Raw genomic sequence first — 18,749 nt, 5'->3', positions numbered from 1 at the left:
TAATTGGTATGGTCGAGACAGGCGATGCTCCTTCAGAGTTTTTAATTGTTTGGTCTTCAGAGGTAAATTTTTTATTGAATAAACAAAACGGGACCCGTAAATCCGTTCGGTATTCAGAGTAGAGGGGTTTCCGGTTTTCAGGGGTTTATTTCAGTGATTAAAGCTGCGTAAAACGCGGGACCGTGAAAAAAGTTCGGTGTTGAGAGAATTCCGGTTTAATGAGGGTCCGGTTTAGAGAAGTTTCACTGTACTATTAGATGGTTTGTGAATACACTGGGCTTTTAGGTCAGGTGGTTGCTAAATACAAGTCAGTTTATATGATATTACTATTAGATGGTTTGGGAAAACACTGGCCTCTTAGGTCAGGTGGTTGCTTAGTACAGGTCAGGAGGTACTATGGTAGACCATTTTGAAAACAAAAAGTTAGTTAATAATTCGACAGGTGGCAATAATAACTGTTATGATCTGTATAATATATAATGAATGTTATGGATGGTATGTTATGGATGGTATATTATGTGTATGTTATGGATGTTATATTATGTGTATATACTAAACAACAATAGAAATGCAAAAAAAGTATTAAAAACCCAAACATTTGCATCCCATTAGTTTGTGTGTGTGTTAAAATTACTACTGTGTGAATTGTGAACACTTTAGCCCATTTTGACAGTCAATTTAGCAAATTAATTTGATCATAAAAACAAATTATATATTAAAAGGGACGTAGCCCAGTGGTAAAGCACTCACTTGATGCACGGACCATTTAGGTTCAATCCCTGTCGGTGGGCCCATTGGGCTATTTTGTTTCTAGCCAGTGCACCACGACTGGTATATAGAAAGGTATGTCCTGTATGTGGGATGATGCATATAAATTATCCCTTCCTACTAATGGAAAAATGAAGAGGGTTTCCTCTCTAAGACTATATTCTGGAATTACTAAATGTTTGACATCCCATAGCCGATGATTAACAAATCAATGTGCTCTAGTGGTGTCGTTAAACAAAACAAACTTTACATATTAAAATATTTGCATTTCTTTTGTTGTGTGGTATACATTATTATGGTTGTTGTTGTTATATTGGAGATGTAAGTCAGTGTTTACTCTAATAATACTATTAAACTGTTCACATAAGATGGATAGGGTAGGGACTGAGGGAGAGGTATTCTCCTTACCTCTGAAAATAATGAACAATTCGGGGAAAACAATCGCTAACCTGTTTTTTATGAAACTGAATATTGAATTATCATCCAGTCTACTCGTTTAGGTTGAAATCTCTACACCACCCGAAGAAATACCCCCCATATGCCTCACTCCCTCCCCTCCCCCATATGTTCATGTATATGTACATTCATTCATGTGTATTTCTTCATACGAATATTGGGGGTGGGTGTAGTAGGGCAGTAGGGCAGTGTCTCATATTATACTATTGTTGTAAATCTATTAAGATAATATATACCTATATTTGTGTAAAATATACATATGTGTATTTTTGTTACAGATCATATTTTCAATAAATCATATTTATCATATTTAAAGGTGTGAGATTGTTTTTGGGTTTTTTTTAACTCCATTGCATGAATAGATCTTTTATATGCATTTTTTCACAGACAAGATAGCGCATACCATGTCCTTTGATATACCAGTGATGAGCTAATTGTGACGAGACAGAAAAGAGAATGGGTCCACTGAGGTGATTCGATCCTGACACAATCGCCCTGCCGAGATGATACACCATCCATCCATCCTTCTGTCCATCCATCCATCCTTCCATCCTTCTGTCCATCCATCCATCCTTCTGTCCATCCATCCATCCTTCTCTCCATCCGTCTGTCCGTCCATCCAGCCATCCATCCATTCTTCTGTCTCCGTCCGTCCGTCCATCCATCCGTCCGTCCGTCCGTCCTTCTGCCCATCCATCCATCCATCCATCCATCCTGTCTGTCCATCTGTCCATCCATCCGTCTGTCCATCCATCCATCCATCCGTCCATCCATCCTTCCATCCATCCATCTGTCCATCCATCCATCCATTCATTCATATAATCCATCCATCCACCAACCCAACTGTCCATCCATCCATCCATCCATTCATTCATTCATATAATCCATCCATCCACCAACCCAACCGTCTGTCCATCCATGTCATGTTATGTCATAGGGTTTTACGTGCACATTCAGAACAAGCTGTTGTAGTGCACGCCTGTCGTGGGCACAAGAGCCGGCCTTGGCCGGCCCCTTTGTCCAAAACAGGAAAGGTGAGGGGGGGGGAGGGGAAGGAGGGACCGCCTGCACTGGCAGGTGCAAGGGAGCACCAGCAGTCCGATTGAATCGGTAGCAGGCGGGTGGGGGCTGTCCATCCATCCATCTGTCCATTCATATATCCATCCATCCATCAACCCAACCGTCTGTCCATCCATCCATCTGTCCATCCATCCATCCACCAACCCAACCGTCTGTCCATCCATCCATCTGTCTATCCATTCATATATCCATCCATCCACCAACCCAACCATCTGTCCATCCATCCATCCATTCATTCATATAATCCATCCATCCATCCACCAACCCAACTGTCCATCCATCCATCCATTCATTCATATAATCCATCCACCAACCCAATTGTCCATCCATCCATCCATCCATCTATCCATCCATCTGTCCATCCATCCATCCATTCATTCATATATCTGTCCATCCATCCATCCATTCATTCATTCATATATCCATCCATCCACCAACCCAACCGTCTGTCCATCCATCTGTCCATTCATATATCCATCCATCCACCAACCCAACCGTCTGTCCATCCATCCATCTGTCCATCCATCCATCCATTCATATATCCATCCATCCACCAACCCAACTGTCTGTCCATCCATCCATCTATCAGAAGTCTGTTATAAAGCATCCATCCATCCATTTATCCATCCATCCATCTATATGAAGTTGGTTATAAAGCATCCATCCATCCATTTATCCATCCATTCATCTATATGAAGTTGGTTATAAAGCATCCATCCATCCATTTATCCATCCATTCATCTATATGAAGTTGGTTATAAAGCATCCATCCATCCATTTATCCATCCATTCATCTATATGAAGTTGGTTATAAAGCATCCATCCATCCATTTATCCATCCATTCATCTATATGAAGTTGGTTATAAAGCATCCATCCATCCATTTATCCATCCATTCATCTATATGAAGTTGATTATAAAGCATCCATCCATCCATTTATCCATCCATTCATCTATATGAAGTTGGTTATAAAGCATCTATCCATCCATCCATCCATCCATTCATCTATATGAAGTTGGTTATAAAGCATCCATCCATCCATCCATCCATCCATCCATCCATCCATTCATATATCCATCCATCCACCCGCCAACCCAACTGTCTGTCCATCCATCCATCTGTCCACCATCCATTCATTCATACATCCATCCATCCACCAACCCAACTGTCTGTCCATCCATCCATCACTAGACGGGATGTGTTATATATGGCGTTATAAAGCAGTTACAAGAAGCTGGTATACCTGGTAAACTACCTGCACACCTGGTACACTACCTGCACACCTGATAAACTACCTGCACCCCTTGTAAACTATGTGAACACCTGGTAAACTATCTGCACACCTGGCAAAGTACCTGCACACCTGGTAAACTATCTGCACATCTGGTAAACTACCTGCACACCTGGTAAACTATCTGCACACCTCACACACTACTTGCACACCTGGTAAACTATCTGCACACCTGGAAAACTACCTGCACACCTGGCAAACTACCTGCACACCTTGTAAACAAACTACACACCTGGTAAACTACCTGCACACCTGGCAAAGTACCTGCACACACCTGGTAAACTACCTGCACACCTGGTAAACTACAGGCACACCTGGTAAACTGTGAACACCTGGTAAACTATCTGCATACCTGGCAAAGTACCTGCACACCTGGTAAACTATCTGCACACCTGGTAAACTACCTGCACACCTGGTATACTAACTGCACACCTCACACACTACTTGCACACCTGGTAAACTACCTGCACACCTGGCAAACTACCTGCACACCTTGTAAACAAACTACACACCTGGTAAACTACTGCACACCTGGCAAAGTACCTGCACACCTTGTAAACAAACTACACACCTGGTAAACTACCTGCACACGCACACCTGGTAAACTACCTGCACACCTGGTAAACTACCTGCACACCTGGCATACTACCTGCACACCTGGGAAACTACCTGCACACCTGGCGTACTACCTGCATACCTGGCATACTACCTGCACACCTGGCATACTACCTGCACACTTGGCGTACTACCTGCACACCTGGTAAACTGCCTGCACACCTGGCATACTACCTGCACACCTGGTAAACTACCTGCACACCTGGCACACTACCTGCACACCCACACTGCTGACTGTTTGCACCTTGTCAACACAAGCAGTGTTTGCACCACTAACAAAGGAGAGAACTTCACTAATTGTCATTCAGATTAAGAGTGCGTGTGACTCGCACCCCGGCGTGTATGCACGGCACACATATCGTGTTTGCAAGTCAAGCAATTTCTCTGTCTGCATTATTGTGAGCACGGCTTGCGTGTTGATATTTCCCAAATGTCAGTCTGGCAAATTAAATGTGATGTCAACAAAAGCACATACAATATTCATGACATAGTTGGGTTTATTTTACATCTAGTGCACAGTCTGCTGTATGCTTAGTCTACTCATTGGGGCACACACTTTCTGTAAAGCAAGGAACATTTTGTTTCCAAAATCTTAATTGGCAATACTTCTAATCAATTGAAAATTGATTCATAGCTACTGTTTAATATTTTAAAATCGTGTAGCAATCTATGAAACTTGTGTAGTGAACTGCAACACAATACTGAACAAAATGTTCCCCTGGGTCCCCCCTTAGATCTACCACTGATTCAGCTGAGGTGCTTCAGTCATGGGATGGAACCATCCATTGGATGTTTTTCCAGTTCTGTATAACTGGTGTATCAAAGGCCACAGTGTGTGCTGTTCTGTCTGTGGGAAAATACATATAACAGAGCACTTGGTGATGTGTCACAGTTCACAAACATCTGATATCCAGTGGGTGATGATTAATCAATGTGCTCTAGTGGTGTCATTACACTGGCGTAGGAAGCAGGGGGGGGGGGGGCAAAGGGGGGCATGTGTCCCCCACTTTTCAGATATTTTGCTTTATATTTGCTTTATAATAGTGTAAAAGTGTGTAAATATAAAAGTGTGCCCCCACACGTTTGGCACCTTCCTACACCACAGCATTAAACAAAACTACTTCTGTTTCCACTCTTCTTGTTCCAGCCAGTGCTCCACAACTGGTATAACAAAGGACGTTTCTTATTCTAGTGCTCCACAATTGTGGTATGTACTGTCCTGTGTGGGAGGCTGCATATAAAAGATCCCTTGCTACTTAATGGAAAATCTTGTCCTGGACGGAGCAGCCAGCATGGGTCGACACCTGCGTCCATGACAGGCGTGCACTACAACAGCTTCCACTGAGTGTGCACGTTAAGCCCTATGATCTGACCTGATCTAATGGGAAAGAGTAGCTCACTGCAGTGCACCAGATGGTTTCCTCTCTCTATATCTGTGTGGTCCTGAACCAAATGCCCCACGCCATATAACCGTAATTAAATGTGATGAGTACATCGTTAAATAAAACATTCCTTCCTTCCTAAGTTCTTTTCTTTATTACACCTAGTGCATATTCACAGTGTTGTGTGTGTGATGTCTAGACATACCGACACACATTTACATAACAGCTGTATCGATTTACAAATAAAAACACTACAGCTCACGAGTGGCTCCAACACTTGCCAAATTAGCTAATCGTACATTTTAAACACAGCTGGTGAATTTGGTTTTTAATTTGCTGAAATAATTTCATTACAATGATTGATTTTTTTTAAAGTAATGGTGGGTTGCAAATTTTAAACACGACTGTTAAATTTTGCTTTTAATTTGGTGAAATCATTTCATTATAATGATTGATTTAAAAAAATTTTTTTTAAAGCAATGGTGGATTTCTACAACTTTTGAAGGTTGCAAATATTAAACACAAGTAAATTTTGTTTTAATTTTGTGAAATAATTTCATTATAATGATTGATATATATATATATTTTTAAAGTAATGGTGGATTTCTACAAGTTTTGAAGGTTGCAAATTTAAACACAACTGGTAAATTTTGTTTTAAATTTAGTGAAATAATTTCATATAATGGTTGATAATTTGTTGGCAAATATAATGATGGGAGTTAATGTTTGGCAAATTTGGAAAATTCAAAGATAATTTAGTGAAATGTTTTGCACGCCCAGAGTTACAATGTAGTCCTGATTGCTGGTACAGAACACAGAATGAAACAACAACAATAAAGAAACAACATCTGTATTAATAGACGTAGTTGAGGCAAACATTTTATTTCATCAACCTGTTATTTATTATCAGGGCTAAAACTAGGAAGTGAAAGGCACTCATAATGGGGGAAATAACAAAATAACAATTATAATTTCTCACTGAGAAATTATCATGATGCCAACAAACCAATCACTTTGTCGGTACTAAATATGACGTCATTACAATTTGGCAAAACACACACAATGATGTCACGTAGTTTAAAGTGTTTGCATTTACGTCTTTCTGGTTTCAGTGTTAAACTTGTAATAAAATGGTAGTTTAATTAATTAATGCAATTCATTATAGATTTTTTTTTTTTTTTTACAGAATATATAGAACTTTGGGTTTTGAAAATTATCTGTGAACCGTGAATAAAATACAAAGCTAAATTAATACCCAGAACAGTAAAGTAGTTTATGTCATTTCTATATACATGGACATGTAGCTGATGTAGGCTGTATCGAAAATAAAGGTTTTTAAAAACCCAAAATAGCTGGGGTAATAAACAGAATAACAAACTCAGTACCAGTTATTATCAAATTTATGTCCCTCGTGAAATAATATTCACTTGTCACTCGCTAAAGCTTGTGACAACAGAAAATTATTTCACTCAGGACATAACTTTGATAATAACTGGTAACTCGTTTATTATCCTCTATTTATGACCTGCTGTTATTTTTCTTTTAAATATAGCAGGTGAAAAATAATGTCCTAAGAATGTTTCAATAAATATAGATATGGCCTGGATGTACAGTCAGTTTTGAATAGTAAGTGAACATGTAGGAACACTGAGCTGTGTTTTGGAGAACTTGTATGGAATTAAAATAGGACAGAATCTTAAGCTAAACTGACTAACAGATGGGATATACATCTGTCTGACTCGGTTGAAAAGTTACATGCACTTTTTGGGTGGTTTTAGCCGTTGAATTTCTAAACAAAATGGACAGCTTTTCACTTTTAGTAGTTGGCTATTTCGAGATTGGATTATACTCATTTTTTTCTTGTGAATTATCAGTGAATCTTTTGTAAAACAAAAATATTTAAAACCTGTTTTTTTCTTACTAATTAGTTGTTTTGCTATTTTCTTCTTTTATGCTATTTCCTTTTCTTTCTGCCCCCCCCCCCCCCCCCCCCCACCCCCTGAATCTTTGTTACACTACATGTTCCTGGTCTGGTAGATGGATTGTCTAGACTTGGCAGCACACATCGTCAGTATTCATTTCCAAATAACAACTCTCTTGCTGGGAAATGGCTGGAAATAAGGCCGCTGTGTGGGTAATACCTGTTGAGTTCAATACGGCAAACCATTATTTCTATTACCACAAAAATAAACAACAATTTTGTTAATTTTTTTTGTGTTAATTTTTAAACACAGCTGGTGATTTTTGTGTTAATATATACATGTATTTTTATGTATATTTGGTGTAGTTCTCGGGGGGGGGGGGGGGGGGGGGTACTAAGGGACGGGATATAGCCCAGTGGTAAAGTGCTCTCTAGGATCAATCCCCGTCAGTGGGTCCATTGGGCCATTTCTTATTCCAACCAGTGGTAAGCCTATATCAAAGACTGTGGTATGTGCTATCTTGTCTGTGGAAAGGTGTATATAAAAGAGCCCTTGCTACTAATGGAAAAATGTAGCAGGTTTCCTGTCTAAGACTATATATCAAAATTACCAAATGTTTGACATGCAATAGCCAATAATTAATAAATAAATGTGCTCTAGTGGTGTCATTAAAGAAAACAATTTTTTTTAGCAAACTATTTCTATCAGCACAATTTAGTTTTTTAAAACTATAGTTGGTATAGACTAGGGGTGCTTTTAATAATAGTTTTATAAAACTATAGTTGGTATAGACTAGGGGTGCTTTTAATAATAGTTTTATAAAACTATAATTGGTATAGACTAGGGGTGCTTTTAATAATAGTTTTATAAAACTATAGTTGGTATAGACTAGGGGTGCTTTTAATAATAGTTTTATAAAACTATAGTTGGTATAGACTAGGGGTGCTTTTAATAATAGTTTTATAAAACTATACTTGGTATAGACTAGGGGTGCTTTTAATAATAGTTTTTTAAAACTATACTTCGTATAGACTAGGGGTGCTTTTAATAATAGTTTTTTAAAACTATACTTCGTATAGACTAGGGGTGCTTTTAATAATAGTTTTTTCACCTTGTATTACTATTACTTTTTGTTCTTTTACACAAAACACCTCGCATAGTGTTTCAAGAACAGCTCCAGGTATGTGCAACTAATTGGGCTGCAGGTATTTTCAGAGCAAACATCACGTTACTTAGAGAAAGCACCTGGCACCTGCAGATAAGGTAGTGAATGACTTTGTCAGATTCCGTAACCGGCCTCGGTGGTGTCGTGGTTAGGCCATCGGTCTACAGGCTGGTAGGTACTGGGTTCGGATCCCAGTCGAGGCATGGGATTTTTAATCCAGATACCGACTCCAAACCCTGAGTGAGTGCTCCACAAGGCTCAATGGGTAGGTGTAAACCACTTGCACCGACCAGTGATCCATAACTGGTTCAACAAAGGCCATGGTTTGTGCTATCCTGCCTGTGGGAAGCGCAAATAAAAGATTCCTTGCTGCCTGTCATAAAAGAGTAGCCTATGTGGAGAAAGTGGGTTTCCTCTAAAAAACAGTGTCAGAATGACCATATGTTTGACGTCCAATAACCGATGATAAGAACAAAAATCAGTGTGCTCTAGTGGCGTCATTAAATAAAACAAACTTTACTCTTTTTTTGTCAGATTCCCAGAAAATATTCTGACGTTCAATAGAAACTATACCAATAAAAATTGATTTAATTTCCTTTATAATTTGAATAATGAAAATAAAATGGTGCTTAAATATCTTTCTGCTTTTACGGAATGAAATCTTTTTTTCCAATATGCACCACTCTTATGAATATACATGTGTTAAACATACATGTTTTGTTTTTTCTTCAGTAGTCTCAGAGTATTGATATAGTTTCTTTTGGATGTCAGTATTGTTTACCTGTCTGTTAATTCTGTCCATTCTAACCATACATGTATATAATGGTTAGTGGACTGGGGCAGGTGTATCTCAGTGATACAGCATTCATCAGAAGTATGATCAAAAATAAAGTTTAACGACACCACTAGAGCACATTTATTAATTAAAATATGTGGCTATTGAATGTCAAACATTTGGTAATTCGGACACATAGTCTCCAGTTTGTTTTGTTTAACAACACCACTAGAACACATTGATTTATTCATCATCAGCTATTGAATGTCAAACATTTTACATGCATTCACAGAAGAAACCCACTACATTTTTCCAACATTAACAGCAAGCGATCTTTTCTTCTTCTTTTTTTATCCCACTGTCCCCTTTTCTTTCTCTCCTTTGAATTCCATCTCATTTCTTCCCCATCTGGCAGCTCCTCTTGTCTTTGAACGTCTTTTGCTGTCCATCTCCACATTCCAGTCCTCGTCTCTCCAACCATGACAGGTGCTTGTCTCTTGTGGCTTTTTGTGCCACACACCTGCCATTTCCCATCAGCTTTTAGCTGAGGGCTTAGTGTGACCAGTTCGTGGAGTGTTCAATAGTTACTTCTGGCATTGTTAAGAGGCACTTGTAACCACCTACTAGACACCCCTACTACCAGCGGTCGTTAGTTAGTGCCATGGGTCAGACCACCAAGGGATCTTTTATATGTACATTCCCATAGGACAGAGCAACCATGCCCTTTGATATAGAGTGAGTGCTCTACCATTCCAAAAGTGCAATATTTCAACTGATCAAATTCAATGAATTAATTTTTGCTCTTCTGCCAGTCAGTAGCTCCATGACTGGTACATTAAACACCATGGCATGTGCTGTCCTGTCTATAGGAAAGTGCTCATATATAGAGCCCTCGACTGACTTGGAGAATTTCACCTCACAATGATTTGTCCATCAAAGATGTTTACGGTTCAAGTTAAATATTATATTTATCATTTTAAAAAATTGGAATTTATGATAAAATAATCCACTGATAATTATGGCTATTATGTTACAATTTGGGAAAACAATATGGGTTAAGAACGGTTGATGTAAATGGCACACCGCTGTTGTTAAGACAGAACAATGGTAAAGTGCTCGCTTGATGCACTGTCGGTTTAGGATCGGTCCCCGTTGGTGGAGCTATTGGGCTATTCTCTGTTCCAGCCAGTGCTCAACGACTGGTATATCAAAGGTTGTGGTATGTGCTATCCTGTTTGTGGGATGGTACATATAAAAGATCCCTTACTGCTAATCAAAAAGAGTAGCCCATGAAGTGGTGACAGTGGGTTTCCACTCTCAATATCTGGTATGGGCTATTCTGTCTTGTTCGATTCCGTGTTTGACGTGTTTGTTTCACTTGTGCACACTGCACGTGCTTTCGTGTGCTCGACTTGAGGATCATTCATTTCATTGTTTTTGTCAGTGAAGTGAAGTTTTCTACTGGGAGGTATGCGGCCACTGGAACTGATTGAACGCTGGGATGCTTCTCGTTTCGACAGCCTGCACCACCAGGTTGGATTCTTTTTTAGCGAGATTCCTTGCCTCCACATCATTTCTCCGTCTGATACTGTCGACTTGTTTCTCTGTGACTCGTATGATATCCATTCTGCAGAACAACATGGTTGTTCACATTTAGTCTCTACATGTCCGAGCGTGTCCTAGCAGCACTGGAAGATTGACCACCACACTCTAAGAAGAAATAGGAAGCGGGGTCGGTCCCTACTACTCTTTTCTAGACTTTACTTTGTCTTATTGTGATACCATCTTGTATCCTCTGGAGTCAGGCCCGTCCGCACCACTATACCAACCCATGATGACTGGATTATACCCTAGTCTGATACTCTCACTCGTTCAGATGGGTCCGGCTTCTCAAGATCTGTATTTCAGCACAGTACTACACCTTCAACGTCTAATGACTTTCAATCTAGGAGTTTTCTTGACTGGATGCAATCCATCTTGTCCCTATAAGCTGTGCACTCTAACGGCCTTAGCGAGGCCACTCATGTGGACATACATGTATAGATCGGACTTTAAACTTTTAGACCTTCATTCAAAATTTGATGTCGAAATTACTTTTTTTTAAATATTATTAAATAGTCCGATCCTCTCTTCTTTGTCTTATTTATTTTTGGACTGTCCTAAAATGCTCCAAATTATATAAATATTCGGCCGAGCAGTCAATTCTTTTTATTTTTGGCTTGTAACTTTTTTTTAAATTCTTTTAACTTTTGTTTACTAATTGCCATTTTCAAAATTCTGCCCATTTTCAACTCACCCCACCAACTTATCTTATCGGAGGTCGGATGGGCGTGTTCGAAACCCTAAAAGTATATGAGCATGCTAAACTAGTTACCTATCTATCTGTCTTGTTCCTAGTTTCTAATGGAAAAATGTAGCCAGCTTCCTCTCTAAAACTATCTTTCAAAATTACCACATGTTTGACGTCCAATAGCCATTGACTAATAAATCAAAGTGCTTCAGTGGTGTTGTTAAACAAAACAAACTTTTTTACTGAAATTGATCCTTCTAAGGCCTCAACTGTGAAATATCCCCAGTATGTACCAGTTAAACATATATACCTCCGCATGTTTTGTCTGAGTAGGGGTGTACAAGTCTGTATTGTAATTGAGTGTCAGGTTCAAGTTGTTTTACGACATAAATCATTGTCGTGAACATAGGTCTTCCCATATGAAAGACAATCCACAAGTGCGGTGGGAGGGACAGTTTCAAAATTAACTTTGTAAAAATTAAGATTTTTTAGTCCTCTACCGGTCCAACCAGATGGGTATGTAGGTTATGTCTCTGCCTGCCTGCCTGTCTGCCTGTCTGTCTGTCTGTCTGTCTGTCTGTATATATATATATATATATATATATAGTTTTCCAAACTTTATGTTTGCATCACCTGAATATTGGTAAAATATTGAGCTGAAATTTTATGTTACAGATCAAGTTTGACTTTCGTGGTGAATGGCCCATTTTTGTTACAGTTATGGCCCTTGAAAATTTGTGGGACCTGGTAGGGGACATGTATTGATTTAGGAATTGTCTCAAAATACTCGTTGATTTTTATCTAGATTTTTTGTATTTAGATTTCAACTTATAGTTCAAGTACCCTGTCCTGGACACACACATCAACCATCTAGGCTGCCAGTAGCTGGGTTAATGGATCAGTGGTTAGTGAGAGAGAAGTCAGTGTAGTGACATCTGACTGTTGAGCTCTAAAACAAACCTTTAGTTTAGGTTAGATCTGATATCAGGATATGAACCCAGTACCTACCAGCCTTAAATCTGAAGGCCTGTTGAAGTATAACTTAATGGTATGTTACAGTAGTTTTAATTTATATATGTTTTGATAGTGTTAATTTCAGTGGACAGTTTGGCTTCGATAACTAGGTTATCACCATGGAACAGCCAATCAGTTGTCTTTAAACTGATAACCAGCATGTGTGGGATATTGCTGTGGGATATTACAAATTTCTCACAATGTTCTTGCCAATGTGTGTGTTATTAATATTGATATCCCCCCATCCCAATTACAAACCTGTTAACATTGTCCTGTTATTAACATATAGGGGTATCATGATACACTGATACATCTATGCATCACGATACTACTGCTGCCGATATGATACACGATACCATTGCTTGTGTGTCGATACATCTATGTATCACGATACTACTGCTGCCGATATGATACACGATACCATTGCTTGTGTGTCGATACATCTATGTATCACGATACTACTGCTGCCGATATGATACACGATACCATTGCTTGTGTGTCGATACATCTATGTATCACGATACTACTGCTGCCGATATGATACACGATACCATTGCTTGTGTGTCGATACATCTATGTATCACGATACGACTGTGTTGATATGATACACGATACCATTGCTTGTGTGTCGATACATCTATGCATCACATTATGACTGCTGTCGATATGATACACGATACCATTGCTTGTGTGTCGATACATCTATGTATCACGATACGACTGTGTTGATATGATACACGATACCATTGCTTGTGTGTCGATACATCTATGTATCACGATACGACTGCTGCTGATATGATACACGATACCATTGCTTGTGTGTCGATACATCTATGTATCACGATACGACTGTGTTGATATGATACACGATACCATTGCTTGTGTGTCGATACATCTATGTATCACGATACGACTGTGTTGATATGATACACGATACCATTGCTTGTGTGTCGATACATCTATGTATCACGATACGACTGTGTTGATATGATACACGATACCATTGCTTGTGTGTCGATACATCTATGTATCACGATACGACTGTGTTGATATGATACACGATACCATTGCTTGTGTGTCGATACATCTATGTATCACGATACTACTGCTGCCGATATGATACACGATACCATTGCTTGTGTGTCGATACATCTATGTATCACGATACGACTGTGTTGATATGATACACGATACCATTGCTTGTGTGTCGATACATCTATGCATCACGATACGACTGTGTTGATATGATACACGATACCATTGCTTGTGTGTCGATATATCTATGTATCATGATACTACTGCTGCCGATATGATACACGATACCATTGCTTGTGTGTCGATACATCTATGCATCACGATACGACTGCTGCCGATATGATACACGATACCATTGCTTGTGTGTCGATACATCTATGCATCATGATACGACTGTGTTGATATGATACACGATACCATTGCTTGTGTGTCGATACATCTATGCATCATGATACGACTGTGTTGATATGATACACGATACCATTGCTTGTGTGTCGATACATCTATGTATCACGATACGACTGCTGCCGATATGATACACGATACCATTGCTTGTGTGTCGATACATCTATGCATCATGATACGACTGTGTTGAGTGCCTTGTTAAATAAAACAGCTCCTTCCTTCCTTTCATAATGCAGTTTATTTCTCACCTGTTATATATTGTTATTGTGATACAGCCCCCACTACAAATTCGTATTACACACTTAACGTGGGTAAAGCTACACTCAGCCCTGTTAACTCTACAGCCACACATGCTTTGATGAGCCATTAGTATTCTGTCACTTGTCAAACTATTCACATTTTATTACCAATTTCTAACCTTTGTATTATTAAAGAAACCCATTTAAATATTTATGGACATTTAACTCACGAAAAATGAAATACAATGAAATGATTTTAAAATAAATAATTTACAAGATTATGAATCTCATTCCTACTACTATGAATGGACACAGCGCTGCTAAATATACATATAAGACTGAGCCACATTAAGCATTTCATTTGGGGGCGGGATGTAGCCCAGTGGTACAGCGCTCACTCGATACGCGGTCGGTGTGGGATCGATCCCCGTCGGTGGGCCCATTGGGCTATTTCTTGTTCAAGCCAGTGCACCACGACTGGTATAACAAAGGCAGTGGTATGTGTTATCCTGTCTGTGGGATGGTACATATAAAAGATCCCTTGCTGCTTATCGAAAAGAGTAGCCCATGAAGTGGCGACAGTGGGTTTCCTCTCTAAATATCTGTGTGGTCCTTAACCATATGTTTGACACCATATAACCATAAATAAAATGTGTCGAGTGTGTCGTTAAATAAAACATTTCCTTCCTTCATTTCAACTTATTTCCATGCTTATATCCAATTTAGCTTCAAGCATGCTGTCCTGGGCACACATCTTAACTATCTGAACTGTTTGTCCAGGACAGTGGATTAGTTGTTAGTGGTTAGTGAGGGAGAAGAGAGTGTAGTGGACCCATTGAGTTGTCAAAACTCACTCTGGATGGGAGCTGGTACTGGACAGTGGTGAGCAATCATTGTCCCAACCAGTGCACCACGATTGGTATATCAAAAGCTGTGGTATGTTATGTTCTGTCTCTTGGAAAGTGCATATAGAGATCTGCCATAGGAAAATTGTAGCATGTTTCCTATGACTATGTGTCAGAATTACCAATGTTTGGCATATAATAGCCAATGATTAATTAATCAATGTGCTCTAGTGGTGTCGTTAAACAAACAATTACCAAATGTTAGGCATCCAATACCCAATGATTTATTAATCAATGTGCTCTAGTGGTGTTTTTAAACAAACAATTACCAAATGTTTGGCATCCAATAGCCGATTATTAATTAATCAATGTGCTCTAGTGGTGTTTTTAAACAAACAATTACCAAATGTTTGGCATCCAATAGCCGATGATTAATTAATCAATGTGCTCTAGTGGTGTTTTTAAACAAACAATTACCAAATGTTTGGCATCCAATAGCCGATGATTAATTAATCAATGTGCTCTAGTGGTGTTTTTAAACAAACAATTACCAAATGTTTGGCATCCAATACCCGATGAATAATTAATCAATGTGCTCTAGTGGTGTTTTTAAACAAACAATTACCAAATGTTTGGCATCCAATAGCCGATGATTAATTAATCAATGTGCTCTAGTGGTGTTTTTAAACAAACAATTACCAAATGTTTGGCATCCAATAGCCGATGATTAATTAATCAATGTGCTCTAGTGGTATTTTTAAACAAACAATTACCAAATGTTTGGCATCCAATAGCTGATGATTAATTAATCACTGCACTAGTGGTGTTTTTAAACAAACAATTACCAAATGTTTGGCATCCAATAGCCGATGATTAATTAATCACTGTGCACTAGTGGTGTTTTTAAACAAACAATTACCAAATGTTTGGCATTCAATTGCCGATGATTAATTAATCACTGTGCACTAGTGGTGTCGTTATAGAAACAATTACCAAACGTTCAACATCCAATATCCGAAGGATTAATTAATCAGTGCTCTAGTGGTGTCATTATATAAACAATTACCAAATGTTTGGCATCCAATACCCGATGAAAATGTTCTAGACATCCAATAGCCGATAGCATCCAAGATGATTAATTAATCAATCTCTAGTGCTCTAGTGGTGTGATTAATTAATCACTGTGCATGATGTCGTTATACAAACAATATAAACAATTACCAAATGTTTGTCCAATAGCCGATGGCATATCCAAATGTTTGACCAATTCTAGTGGTGTCATTATATAAACAATTACCAAATGTTTGGCATCCAATACCTGATGATTAATTAATCAATGTGCTCTAGTGGTGTCTTTAAACAAACCATTACCAAATGTTTGGCATCCAATAGCTGATGATTAATTAATCAATGTGCTCTAGTGGTGTCAAACCATTACCAAATGTTTGGCATCCAATAGCCGATGATTAATTAATCAATGTGCTCTAGTGGTGTCGTTAAACAAACCATTACCAAATGTTTGGCATCCAATAGCCGATGATTAATTAATCAAACTAGTGGTGTCGTTATAGAAACATTACCAAATGTTCATCCAATATCCGAAGGATTAATTAATCAATGTGCTCTAGTGGTGTCGTTAAACAAACAATTACCAAATGTTTGACATCCATTAGCCGAAGGATTAATTAATCAGTGCTCTAGTGGTGTCATTATATAAACAATTACCAAATGTTTGGCATCCAATACCTGATGATTAATTAATCAATGTGCTCTAGTGGTGTCTTTAAACAAACAATTACCAAATGTTTGGCATCCAATAGCTGATGATTAATTAATCAATGTGCTCTAGTGGTGTTGTTAAACAAACAATTACCAAATGTTTGGCATCCAATAGCCGATGATTAATTAATCAATGTGCTCTAGTGGTGTTTTTAAACAAACAATTACCAAATGTTTGGCATCCAATAGCCGATGATCAATTAATCAATGCTCTAGTGATGTAAACAAACAATTACCAAATGTTTGGCATCCAATAGCCGATGATCAATTAATCAATGTGCTCTAGTGGTGTTTTTAAACAATTACCAAATGTTATGATTAATTAATCACTGTGCAAATGTTTGGCAAATGTTTGGCCCAATAGCCGATGATTAATTAATCAATGTGCTCTAGTGGTGTCGTTAAACAAACAATTACCAAATGTTTGGCATCCAATAGCCGTTGATTAATTAATCACTGAGTTCTGGTGGTGTCATTAAATAATTATTAAATGTTTAGTATCCAATAGCCGATGATTAATTAATCACTGTGCACTAGTGATGTCGTTATACAAACAATTACCAAATGTTTAACATCCAATAGCCGAAGGATTAATTAATCAGTGCTCTAGTGGTGTCATTATATAAACAATTACCAAATGTTTGACATCCAATAGCCGAAGGATTAATTAATCAGTGCTCTAGTGGTGTCATTATATAAACAATTACCAAATGTTTCGCATCCAATAGTTGATGATTAATTAATCAATGTGCTCTAGTGGTGTTTTTAAACAAACAATTACCAAATGTTTGACATCCAATAGCCGAAGGATTAATTAATCAGTGCTCTAGTGGTGTCATTATATAAACAATTACCAAATGTTGGTGTTTTTAAACAAACAGTGGCATCCAATACCTGATGATTAATTAATCAATGTGCTCTAGTGGTGTCTTTAAACAAACCATTACCAAATGTTTGGCATCCAATAGCTGATGATTAATTAATCAATGTGCTCTAGTGGTGTCGTTAAACAAACCATTACCAAATGTTTGGCATCCAATAGCCGATGATTAATTAATCAATGTGCTCTAGTGGTGTCGTTAAACAAACCATTACCAAATGTTTGGCATCCAATAGCCGATGATTAATTAATCACTGTGCACTAGTGGTGTCGTTATAGAAACAATTACCAAATGTTCAACATCCAATATCCGAAGGATTAATTAATCAGTGCTCTAGTGGTGTCGTGATATAAACAATTACCAAATGTTTGACATCCATTAGCCGAAGGATTAATTAATCAGTGCTCTAGTGGTGTCATTATATAAACAATTACCAAATGTTTGGCATCCAATACCTGATGATTAATTAATCAATGTGCTCTAGTGGTGTCTTTAAACAAACAATTACCAAATGTTTGGCATCCAATAGCTGATGATTAATTAATCAATGTGCTCTAGTGGTGTCGTTAAACAAACCATTACCAAATGTTTGGCATCCAATAGCCGATGATTAATTAATCAATGTGCTCTAGTGGTGTTTTTAAACAAACAATTACCAAATGTTTGGCATCCAATAGCCGATGATCAATTAATCAATGTGCTCTAGTGATGTTGTTAAACAAACAATTACCAAATGTTTGGCATCCAATAGCCGATGATCAATTAATCAATGTGCTCTAGTGGTGTTTTTAAACAAACAATTACCA

Source organism: Gigantopelta aegis, chromosome 11 (genome assembly GCF_016097555.1).
Source record: "Gigantopelta aegis isolate Gae_Host chromosome 11, Gae_host_genome, whole genome shotgun sequence".
NCBI lineage: Eukaryota > Metazoa > Mollusca > Gastropoda > Neomphalida > Peltospiridae > Gigantopelta > Gigantopelta aegis.
The sequence above is the reverse complement of the archived record's forward strand: the minus strand, read 5'-3'. Positions refer to the sequence as shown.